At 36.4% G+C, this 13,444-nt stretch overlaps 1 pseudogene; it reads right to left on the minus strand.

Moving 5' to 3' along the window:
* Positions 1-284: 284 nt before the first annotated feature.
* Positions 285-13,444, minus strand: part of LOC139716969 (low-density lipoprotein receptor-related protein 1-like) — a 183,283-nt pseudogene continuing 170,123 nt past the window's right edge.

The following is a 13,444-nucleotide window of genomic DNA, read 5'->3' on the forward strand; positions in this document are numbered from 1 at the left end:
ACGTCCATTTCATACCAAATGTACCAAGCCAATAATTTAGAATGACGAAAAGGTTAGACAAGATGTGTCAATTAAAAATCATTTGCCTCAGAGACCAAAAAAAAAAAAAAAAAAAAAAAAAAAATGAATGAGAAAATGTCCATCTTAGATTTCTTTTGCAAATCAAAATTATCAAAATTATTCAAAATTACATAATTCATAATGAGCACAATAGATTTAAGTCTTGACAAAACCTTGAATTTTCAAGGGGACCATAACTCTCATACGAATACAAACAATGTGAAATACAATGCCAGGTAAAAAGTCAATGCACATTCAATCAAGTGGTAAATTCTTGGATGAAGTCGTAAAACATACATTAAGTTAAGAAATTAATCGCAATAAAGAATAGACAAGTACATGTATTAGTATAGAAGTTTGAAAGAAAACGATAGGGCATATTTAGTGGAGAGCACTCTAAATATAGGTAGCTGCATAAGAAATGACTTATAGATACACCATTGAGTTTGTTTATGATGAATAGTATGATAGGGAGAATTTGGTCATTTTCTTTTTTAAGAGATGAAACATAATTATGAGAAAAAGAAAGGGGAACACCAACTACCTTGATTTTTATCAAGCAGTGTATGTCTTTCGTCAATATGACTTGTATGTGATTTTTTTTTTTTTTAATACATACAATTTGAATAATAAAAATGAATCAAAGTGAAAAATAGGTTTAGGTTCTTTCTGGCTTTAAATGAGAGCACTATTTTCTACAGAATTAAACACAATGGAAGTACTTACATAATCATTACTCTGTGCATGGCATGCTAAACTGCACCAGGGAGGTGGGAAACCACCTTCCCTGACTGCACCAAACACTTTTTATCCTCTCCAGTAAAATCCAAATCAAACTCCATGAAGCAAATTCAATTCACACTTTAACCTAGGTTTATAAAGAACCAGTTGAAATACAATTCTTTGCAGAGCAAGCTTCCAACAACCACAGTCTATATTTCAAAACAAAAATATCCTGTTTGTCATAAAACAAAACAAAACAAAACAAAAAAGATCTAGTGTGCACAAATACTTTAAAGTGCACTCTCTAGTAGAAATCAAAACCAAGTTCATCCAGTTTTCACAAAATGGTGAAATGTATTCCATCAGTTTTGCTACACTGTCTTTGTATGTCTCTTCCATTCACACTAAAACAAAGCATGAGTACATTTATTCCTGTAGAATGTCTTAGGTCACAGTACCTGGATATATCAAAAGATATCCTCTGGTTAGTGTGACACAGACTGTTTGCAGTGCTTTGTGCTGCACTATGTGACAATCATCTAAAGGTCATGATTACCAAATCATTCGATGTAAATCAAAGCTTGAAATTCACAGCTTCATTCTGGATTTTCAGTAAAAATGTCAATACAATATATATTTCCTGTGGGAACTGCTGCCACAGACGATGCGATTTGTTTCAAGCTCCAAGAACGGGAGACAAGAAAAGTGCTGCATGACGTTCTAATAGGCAAACTGAAAGAAACAAACAATATCTGTGAAACTATTTCAGTGCTCAGTCAGTGAGGAACGACACAAAATAAGACAGCTTGAACTCCCCAAAACATCAGCTTGAAATTGTTTACCGATAGCTCCATACTGGTACATTATGCTATGATACTGTTATGTACCTTGGAGTAAATAACTATTACAGTAATAGGGTACATCTTCTGAGACCTTGAGAGTCTTTGTGAAGAAACCTTGCAAATAATTATGTTTGAAAACCCTGCTTAACCGTTCTGTAGTTTACAAGAGTTGTTAAATATCATTTTGGTCTCGACTGTAACAACTAAAAAACTTTGTAACACAGAAAAATACCTGGACAGCAAGAATGGGGAACATCAAGGCTTAAGCTGTGCACAAACAGGATTCTGAGCACTTTGCAAATCTATAAATACATTTATATCACAGCGCTGGAAAAAACAATGCAAAACAAAACAAAAAAACCCCAAGATGTGCAAGGATGTGAAAAGGTAATACACAGAATAGAAGCTGTAAAAATAATGGAAAAAACAATACAACTTGTCATTCACAGCTGTTTGGGTGACAAAACATGGATGACATGTGATGACACAACTGGAAATATATCTGTACATATTATAAAGTACAAAATTAAATAAAGAAAGAAATATGCATCACATACACTCTTTATAAATACAAATGAAGAAGAATAATACATTTAGCAACATTTTGTCTTTGTTTCAAGAAAAGTGCAAAAATAGATTATAAAAAGCCTCTCTGTTTGAATCAGTGTAGTCACTCTGACATTTGTCACAATTCAGGATGATAACATTTGTCAACTCAATCAATGTAGACACACAAAAAAAGATGCTATATCACAAAAGGTGCGTTATTAGTTGTTCACTCTGTCTGTAAATGTGGTAAGCAGCTTTTTGGTGCAGTTACCGGAAAAACATGTAAATTTTGGTATGGGTGGTGGGACAATTTTGGAAAGAGCTTGAGAGAAAAAAGTAATAGATATGAGAAACATTCCTAAATGAATCTGGCATAAAAATGTGTCCAAGACTGATGCAAATTAGCATGTGACCATGGCAATATACATCACATCAAATCTAGATCAAGGCAACAAATATTTTCTGCTCCAACAGGAATCAATTTGCATTTGCTCTCGATGACAGGTATGTAAGCTATGAGTTGTACAACTTTCTTTTACCAACAAATTATAGAAGTATTAGAGTTATGATTAATCCAACTGATAAACCCCACAGACCTTATAAACTGATGTATCTAATATACATGGTACAATGACATTCAGTACAATAATTATAGAACAGAGAAACAGAGAAGCATAGAATTTAGCATTCATAAAAGGAGATACGAACACTGTAATAAATGCATAAAATATGGGGTAAAAATTTCATCTTCCTTTTTTCCAGTCTTGTAAAAATATATTAGTATCTTACTTTCAAACACATACTGGCATTTGGATTTTTTTCATTTCAGTACTGTTTCATCACATGAATACACTCAGGTGCTAATGTTCTACAATGTTCTGTACATGTCAAGACCTTGTTTTCATATTATGCATAATAATTAGTGAATCTATACCTTGGCATACAAGAAAACAAAACAAAACTGTTATTTTTCCATCTTTGCATTAACATGTGTTAGTGCTCAAGCTCAAAAAATGTAATGGTGTTAGACATAATGTGTTCAAATGAAATTTACAAACAATTTATCATATCAGATGACTTTCTGAAAAGTATGTAACCTACTCTTTACACTGATGAACATTCAATCATGAACGCAAAAGCATAGATAGTGTTTAGGCTGAGAGTGGTCATATTTATAATGTTCTTTCTTCTTTCTTTGTATCCATTCTGCTGCCAGGAACCAGTCATGAATGCTGCATACTTCTTACATCAGCTCTCTTACCATGGAGAATGGTTTCGCTGCTCCCTTACCTGCTGGTCTTCCGATCAAATCTCCCCACAGGAATAAAAACACAGGAGCAGTCAAAATCTGATGCTCAACAAGTTCCATTCATAGTCAATCTTGGCAGCACAAAATTTTAAAAAGTCATATTTGGTGTCAGCTCAAAGAGGATCTGATCAAATTCTGTCTCTGTCCGTCTTTCTCTCAGATCTCGTCGTCGTCGTCGTCTTCCAGGAGACGTTCCGTATCTTGCTGCACGATGTCCATGCCTCTGTTTTGCTCTTCCAGACTGAGTTCTGAAGCCCTGCTGTTGATGAGTGAGCCGTAAATTGGGTTGGAGAAGTTTGTCCTTGCCTGCCATTCACACACACACACACACAAAAGAAGACAAGAAATCAAAAGTTAACAAAATCTATGGGAATTTAATTGTCTTTCTGTAAGAAAAGGAGCAAGAAAATTCTGAATCTCTTGATCCTGTAAAACGAGGAATATTTGTGTGCATTTTAATTCTGCGCATTTCGCAAGCGCCAAAATTCACGAAATTGAAATGCATGTGAAAGTTCTCGTCTACACTATAAATGCATTGAATGCCAGTGGCAATTTACAAAAATTTCCTGCCGTGAAAAAGGCCGTCGGGTCCGATTCATGAAAATTTCATGCCATGAATATATCTATCGTGTTTTACAGTATCATTTCAAAATGAAGAACACCCTGCACATGTATCGACAGGCCGGGCATTCAGGAAAGAAATAGAAAATTGATGCACTTTTAAATCTCGGGTAGTCAATGCACTGTGTGCTCGTAAAAATGCACATTTCATCAACAATGACAGCGACGATAGGCTCAAGCCTATTCATGGCAGTCACTGTTGAAGAATTGTATGTATCATGAAACAGTGTCTTTAGTGGTAATGTCTACTGACCAGGCATTCAAGAGTAGACAAAGATGAAACAATACTCCCTTTCACAAATGCATCCCCTAATGCAATAATAATAATAAATAAAAATAAGAATAATGCATGTGAAAATAATCCACATTATTTTTTTTAAAACAAACAACCTTAAAAAAATTATTCTGCAAATAAATATAATCATCATAACTGCACATGCTCCTCTCAAGATGTACTGTTTAATCCGCACGTGCAAAAAACAGGTGAAGTTTTGAACGCAGCTTAGAACTAATCCGCGTTATTGTGGAATTGCATTCACAAACTTCACGTCTTGTCAAAATGCACATATCAATATGGATACTTGCAGCACTGAAAATAGGCAGATCGCTCAGGTCCCATTCCCATTTATTGATCAAATCAAATGATGTGGATATTATCTGCATGACTGAAAGAGGTTTATTCTAGTCTAATGCCCCTTTTTCTAATAAACAGCATAAAAGCAATAAAAGCAGCAAGCTGAAATCTAGGTTTATGTGATGAATAATGTTGACAATCAAAACTTGTTTTACTGGACTTCAGGTCACATGTGTCTGACTGCTTTCATTTTTTCAGACATTCACGCATCATGTCCAGCATATGAAAACTTCATAGAATAACACATGCACAATACACCAAAGCACATAACAAATTTATGAACTCCATATATGGCTACATATGCACTACACAAATGAACCAGTGTCACATAGACTGAACACAAAAATGCACTAAAAACAGAAATACTGCTATTCCTGCACATGATCAACAATGTTTTAGGTTCATCATACTCACACATTTGATTGACTACCATTGATTATAGTCCAGAAATACAAGCAAATAAAAATAACAAAGCTCTGATAAACAACACAAAGGTACACAGTTGATATCTACTTGGTTATACGTTAAGCTAAGAGACCCCCTCCCTCTCCCCTTCCAATTTTAGAGTCAAATCTCAAACAATTGGAACTTCACTTCAACTGGAAAGAAATGACTCTGGCTTGTATGTGAAAACATTGGCTGATTCTCACTCGCAAGCAGTATAGTACACTTCAGCTTTCCAATGAAGTAGCCTTGCATATTTGTTTGTTTGTTTGTTTGTTTGGGGTTTTCTGTTGTTGCTTGTTTGTGTTTTGCAAAGTACATGACTGACATGCATGTGATTGAGAGCATCTAATCTAAATATGACTTGGGTCAAAATAATACAGGCATCATAGATCTATCTGGTTTATTAAGCAGTTATCTTAACAATGGTCAGCTTAGAATACAGTAGCTTGACCAGCAGATGATGGCTAGAGACAAATTACATTTTGATAAAATTTAAAATTAATGGAACCCTTTAATGACATAACTGTTAAAAAATGGTTTCCATAGGGAGAACACAATGTATTCCCAGGCCACATGACGACAAAACATCAAGGAAAGCAATTCCCATCTATTTGCAATGAGTAGCTGTAAACAGCTTTTATTCTTTATGCCAAACTTAGAGAAGCTTTAACAAAACAGTTGGCTCACAAAGAAAAGAATGAGAAACTCTAGAAAAGCACATGATCACCAATCATAGCATGCAATAGGTTTGAGAACAAATATACTCCAGCAAACAACCTGCATGTATGTATTGGAGTGGGTTGGGCTATTTAAATGTTAGAATCGACCGCAAGGTCTTCAGTTTCATTGTTCAATCTCTGGTAAATTGGTGTGTTGAGCTTCTTTGCTCCCTGCAGCAACCAAGGCGGGCAGCATTGAAAACAAAACAAAACACATAGAAGAATGGAGATATAGTGATAGCCAGCAGAGTACAGAAACAGGCTGGAGATTACAACACATCAAAAATAGGATGATTGCAAGATGGCATTTTGAAACACAGCAAAGTTTCACTTTATCATGTATTACAATATAGAAACAACAGAATCCTTCGTTCCAAAAATAAACTATGAACAAGAAATGCTTATTTGACAAACAAAATACCAGCCATGCATAAAAAATGGCATTGTTTAAAATCATTCTATTTTAAACAAATATCCACTAGTGCAAGGCACGCCTAGATTTGCAATTTTTCTCCCTCTCTAATGCAGAACCAATAAAACTCTTTCATAAAAAAAGGCATAAAAAATGGTGCTCCTTAGTCAAAATAATAATAACTATATACAAATAAAAGAAAATCTTGTAGAGGACACAACAGAATAGCAAAAACAAAATATCAAAGGCTGCAAATGGATGTGCATTCTTGGAAAGCACAATTACTGTTTCTATTTTCTTTGATTATCATTTGAACTTCTGGACCTGGTCAAATTTTGAAGGCGTTTATTTTGTAAAAATCATTTCCACAACGTACAGGTATCTCAAACCATTTGAATGGTATGTGTTTTATCATTTCCCAAACAGTATCTTAAGAAGATCAAATTTTACCTGTGTTGACACTGACCTTTCAACACTTGTGATGGTAACTTTTAATTTTCCTCTTTTTTTTTTCTTTTTTTAAAGCTGTTGTGAAGTTTCCCATAGTCCTGCAGGCAGAGTGCTTTTCAAATAATATATCTCACTGCATCCACTTTTGACTGTACATAAATGCCTGGTTTTCAAACCTGTCATGACATGTCATCATATACTAACAGGATTTCCATCAAAATTGATTAACTATGACTGAAATCAGAAATAAATGATTTACGGAGAAAATGATATTCCTTGTAATCATTGACTCATGGGCAATGATGGTGATGTAGGAACTATAAGACTGTGATCACATTTCTAGCTATCTAAGCATCTTTGGTGTGAGCATATGTAATGCATCAACATGCCAACCTAAAAAAAATGTCGCCAAATGTCAGTTTTCGGTTCTTGGTATTCCAGATTCTTCAAGACTCTCAGGATTGCACATGCCTCAGTAACAGGTTTCAAAAGGAGTACAACGTCTATACATTTCAAACATTCTTAGACATTGATATTCAGACAGAAAGTATTTCAGACATTAAAATTGTAGATTTATCACTGAAAATTTAATATGTTTGCTTTTCAACTGAATCACCTTTCACTTTTGTAAGTTTCCGGAATTTAACATCTACGACTTTATTGTTTCAACAAGGTAATGGGTCGCATAATGTTTTTATCGAGAGACAGGGTGCTACCCAGTAAAGTGGTTCACCACATACCCACCCTGGAAAATGGGTGAATGATGCCGACCCCTTTGTGATTCGCTCCAGATGACTAGTGACAGTCACCTTATGCTATCTATCATCTGAGCTCATTGTAAAATGAGAATCATCAAGAGACTCATTAATTCATGGACTTGAGATCTTGATTCCACTGAAAAAGCACATAAATGTCTCCCATACAGGGGCAGATCCAGAAATTCTGTAAAGAGGGGGCACGTTGACAAAATTAAAGGGGGGGGGGGCGCATGCACCCCTCCCCCATTTTTTTTTCTTTTTATTTAAACAAAAAAACAAAAACAAGGGGAGGGGGGCGTGCACCCGGTGTGGTCCTCCCTGGATCCGCCACTGCCATAGTCCCCTGTGTAGATACATCTTGATATGCCACCCTACAGAAGACAGTGCACACAGTTAGTCTCCAGAGGAGTGGGAAGTATATGCCTACCTTGTGATCTCGTATCGTGAAAGGCCCCTCCATCTGATCCCCCTCGTCCTCCTCCTGGTTCAGCTGCCGGGAGTATTTGAAGGTGGGGTTACCAAACTCCATGTCATCCTCCTCCTCCTCCTCCTCTATCCTCCGGTGACGGAAACTGTTTCTCAATCTGTTCGCATGCCAAGAAGGTCAGAGGTCAAGAAGCCAACACTGGTTCATTTATCCCTTGCTGCTAGCAAGGAGGTAGCCATCATAGTGTTTATGCTTTTTTTTTCATATTTCTGATGGTTTTTCTTTTATTGTTCTGGCATATTTTCAGAATCTGAACCATTTGAAATGTTCATCTTACTACATTGTATATCTCATCATCTTATACCCACTTGTCTCAGGGCCAATGTACAATGTATGACATATTTTCTCATTCTGTCATGGCTCTTCATCATCAATAAAAACATTCATACACATAACAGGTAACAGGTGATAGAAAGAAGCCACTGGACTGAATGTACATACACATCTTTGTATGAAAAAAAGAAAAGAAAATAAATTATCAACACCATGTGACCTTGGATGTGACATGAACCAATCTCAAACATTAAAATGAGAAGTACAGAGCAAATGAAACAAGAGAATAAGTGATATGTCAAACTTTGCTAACCTCCGGCTACCTATTGATATACCAAATTGCACCAACCTCTCTCATTACTGATATTAGCTGTCACATTGTCAGAAATAAAGGAATTCCCTTTTTATTCCCTTCTGTCAGTATGTTGACTTCTGTTTTGTTTTGTTTTCTTCTTGTAATTTAATAACGAAATGATGCAGAGTTGCAAACTCTACTGAAATACGGAGTTAGTATTCAATGGCTGATCTGTGGCACCAACTGAACAAACTAGGAGAGCATTATTTACCATGAATGCTTATTTGAAGAAAAACGTACTCTGGAGGCTGTGCCCTTCAGAAATAGTTCAGTATATAACATTCAGGTTTTAAAGACTTGAGGCATGATTTCTTACCTCCCTCTCCACCGGTGACAGATCAAAACCATAAGGATGAGAAGAACTGCCACGATGAGCACAGAGATTACCACAGCCACTGCAACTGTGCGTGAATAAAGATGGAGAGGATAAAAAACTAGGCTCAAAATTCACATTCTTGGTACAAGCATGAAATGACAAGAACATTAACTGTAACTTTTTCTTAGCTATTAAGGAAGAGACTGACTATGGAAGTATGTCCTACATTGCAGCATGAGTCTGTAGAACTCGAGAGTCCTTCACCGTTGCTGATGTCCAAAGACATCCTAAATACAGGCAGACAGACAGACAGACAGATAAACACACACAAACATGATGACACACACAGACACAAACACTCAACTGTACAACTAGTCTACTTGCTTTGTAGGTCCCAACATTTAAAGGGTGTGTACAGTTCTGGTAGAGGTGAGAATTGAGCTTTTAACGTTTTGCGAGATATTCAGAAACCACTATATGAGATGTCAAAGAACATGCAATTCTAAGGGGTATCAAAAGTTTATTTGATGAAAGTCGGTTTTGAAATGGCTGAGGTATCCAAAAACTAGGTGAAACAAAGAGATCCTAATAAAAGGCGTGGCCTGTCGCCTTTTATCACTATCACTTTTTTGGATATCTCAGCCATTTGAAAACCAATTTCATCAAATAAACGTTAAATTCTTCTTAGAATGACATGCTCTTTCATATTTCATAAGAGGTTTCTCATTATCTCACTTAGGAATGTTCAAAACATGAATCCCCACATCAACCAATACTGTACAGTCCCTTTAATATCAAAAAGTGAAAAATGTTGATTTTATAAAGACTGCCGGAACAGGGTGGTAATATGTTGTAAAGCCAAGATATACGGGATCACTATTGCATCACCATCACAAAAGTTTCCCTCATCACTAGCAATAATATTACATTGTATTTGTTGTGTGAAAATGAGCATCACTGTTAAATCTGGCCGTGAAGTAGGCTATGGAAAGCTTTCTCTGTTTTCCAGTTAATCACAAGTGAAACTTTTCCTTCTAAAATTCAGCTAACTCTGAGCAACAGGTAGGCATCATGAATGAATCACTCTCTTGTGCATGACATCACAGTATGCACATTATTAGTCATTAAAAGTCAATGAAGTTGTGAGATCATCGTGTTGTAACACTGTACAGAAAGACAGATGTAAGATTCTTCCTTTCAACTGGTAAGTTAGATACAGTGTTTTGGAATGGAGAAAGAATTTTCTCCCCCTATCTTTGTCGTACAGCCATTGAAGTACAAAATTAGGGGCCCGTTGCATAAAAGTTACAATTATGGTAACTTTGCCATCCAATGGGAACTTCCCTGGAATTCTTGATTTTGATTGGCTGTTGAGTATTGTTGCCATGGTAGTCACCACTGGATGGCAAAGTTGCCATAATTGTAACTTTTATGCAACGGACCCTAGAATTCACTATACACTTTAATGTAAAACTTGCAGTGCATGGAAGTGCAGTGTTACTATAAATGTCAGGTACCAATGCAGGGACTTACTGTTAGATTGCCGGGTATTTTTGGACGTATGCTTGTCGGGCTTACTGTTGAAAAGAAACACAAACAATATAAAAGCTTTATGTCATGAATATATCTCCAACTTGACAACAATCTTTGAAAAAACAATCTTAATTTGATAAACAGCTGGTACTAAAGGTCTTGCTATTATAGTCTAGTAGAGCTGAAGGCTCCAGATATATGGCTTTGACAAACTAAGTTTTCCAATAAAAAATCAATACATGCGCAAAGAAGATATATCTCGGCATGCGACGATGAACTATACCTGAGATTGTTGTCACCAAAGATATTTGCAAAGTGAGGGAAAAAATATTGAACAAGAAAGTGTCATAATGATGCAATGGAAATGAAAGTATTTTATTTATCTATTTATTTATTTATTTATTCTTTTTTTTTGGTGGGGGTGGGGGGGGGGTAAGGTTTTGTTTTTTGGTTTTTTGGTCACTGCCCCTGGCATACTCACATGCATTTTATGGCATCATTCTCCAGCGTACAGGAGTGGTTAGCTCCACTACAATTAGCACAGCGGTCCACCTCACACTGTGGCCCCTGGTATCTCCATGAACAGACACACTTGACTTCCGTTCCTGGTAGAGGAAACACACAACACAACTTGTTACCTCAAATTCATTCTTACATGCATGAATAGTCATCAACAAAAGTCTGAAAAGAATGCCACCTCCACCATGCAAAAATTCAGAGTAATACTGACACTTGATAGTTCTGGTCACCTCTATCTTTGAAGACAATTTACTCCATTATAGACCTCTGTATGTGGCACATTTTGAGCACTATGCGGCAGGAACCAAGCATTTCACAAATCAATTTATTTTACTGGAGTACAAACAGATAATTTCAAGTAGGCTCTAAAAGAAAACTGAATGGAAACTGAAGGTAAAAAAAAATAACTTCATATGATTTTACTCGAAGAAGTATCAAGTTCAAGAATTAATTTTAAAAAAAGACATATGAATTTGAAGTCATAGAATACCAAAGGATCTTATGAAAATGTGGAGAACACAGCTAAATGACATAGCCATAGCATTTCTATGTAACTACATGTAAGCAAACATTGTCTAAATGAATGCAGTTGAGCAGCTGAAATACATAAGCTTTTTTCTACACCATGCATAAGCTTTTTTCTACACCATAAACAGGCATTACATTCATCTCAAAATCTAACATTATTTCTTTGCTAGCCTTGAAAGCAAGTGGTAGTTACATTCTCCTGTTTTACCAAAGGACACAAATACTATCAAAACTACAAAGGGCTAAAAATTCACTTGATTATTCTCATCACAAATTCCTGAAAATTACTACCAACAAAATTTGTGACAAGGAAGACATTAAATTTCCAATCATTCCCGACATCTGAGAACATGTGAACAATTTATTTCATGACTCTACAATGCCAAAGTATGAGTAATGAACATCTCATATTCTCATTCCATAAACTAACATCAGCCGTCCTTATAAACAGCCCAACCAAGAAAAAAAGCTTCTTACCTATTTGCTCACAGTCATTGCCTTGCCCACACAACTCCTGGCAAAACGGCAGGCCCTCACACCTTGTACCGGGGAACTCCTTGGGGCAGTGACAGGTGGGCTGCCCCTGGTTGTCATAGCGACAAACACCACCATTCTGGCAGTGGTTATCGCATACTCTTTCGTCACAGCGGTCTCCCGTCCATTTAGGGTCACAGCTAATTTGTTGAAAGAGAGTAAGAGGCAAAGACATGGTGGCAGATTGAACACATGAAATCTCTACATGCAGAATACATGCAGAGACGAGTAGAATTACCATCTGAGTACTGGTATCGTGCAACTCTTGCGCAGAAAATGGTAGAGTGCAAACACATTCACTCTGAAGTTCAAAAAATGGGAACAAACTGGAAGCAAACGGTGCCAAAAAAAAAAATGTATTTCTCATCAATCTTCAAGAGTTCACTGAAAACAGATGTCTGAAAAAAACCCAAAAAAACAAACAGAAACGCAAGAAAGAATAAGGCTTATACCCTTTCCCTGAAAAAAAAAGAGAAAAAGGAACAACCCTATTACAAAAGGAAAGCTGTTATCATTCACACTTTATAACCTGATACAATGATTATCGATGCTTTCAGCCATAATAAAAGTGTGTTAATATCATTTAAGTCAATATGCATCACAACAAACAGGACAATGGCTCATTTCTGACAAAGAATAGTAACAAAGGCCCAATCCTACCTGCATGAAATTGTGCCATCAGCTTGATTTTCAATGCACCTCCCATGGCCGCTGCAGAAGCTGCGACATTTGTCGATGGTGCAGTACGGTCCCTCCCATCGTGGTCTGCACTCACAGCTAAGGACTCCCCCTGCACTGTAGGTACACTGACCATTATTTTGGCAGTGGGACTTGCACCTGTCTCTCTCACAGAATGGACCATAGAATGGGAACGGGCACCTGTACCATAGAGGAGAGAATTGGGGGGTGTTTCATCAACGAGTTCGTCGGAGGTTTTCACCGACAAATTTGCTATTAGCCAATCAGACGCAAGGATTTCAGTAGCTTTTAACAGTTGTCAGTGTAAATCACTGACAAAAAGTTTCATGAAACGGTCCCCTGCATGATACGCCTGTGTTCAGTTTTGATTCTATCAACATCAGCATGCCATAAAATGCGTACAATCATTGCCTTCCTAAATTTCATAGTTACATGAACAGAGCGGCTACTGTTGCTTTTTGGAGCCTTCTCAGTCTTTACATGACAGTACACTTAACTTATAATACAGTAAATATACACACAACATACAACTTAGATTGAAAATATGATAACATTGCTCGAAGTCTTTTCTATCAGTAAAACAGAGTAAGCATTTAAAAATGTATGAAATATGACTTTTACAAAACCATTCCTTGTCATAATCACACATGAGCACCTAAAACTAAAATCTTACTAT

Source organism: Diadema antillarum, unplaced genomic scaffold, assembly GCF_040938485.1.
Source record: "Diadema antillarum isolate AM-2024a unplaced genomic scaffold, OU_Dant_1.0 scf00000071, whole genome shotgun sequence".
Classification (NCBI taxonomy): Eukaryota; Metazoa; Echinodermata; class Echinoidea; order Diadematoida; family Diadematidae; genus Diadema; species Diadema antillarum.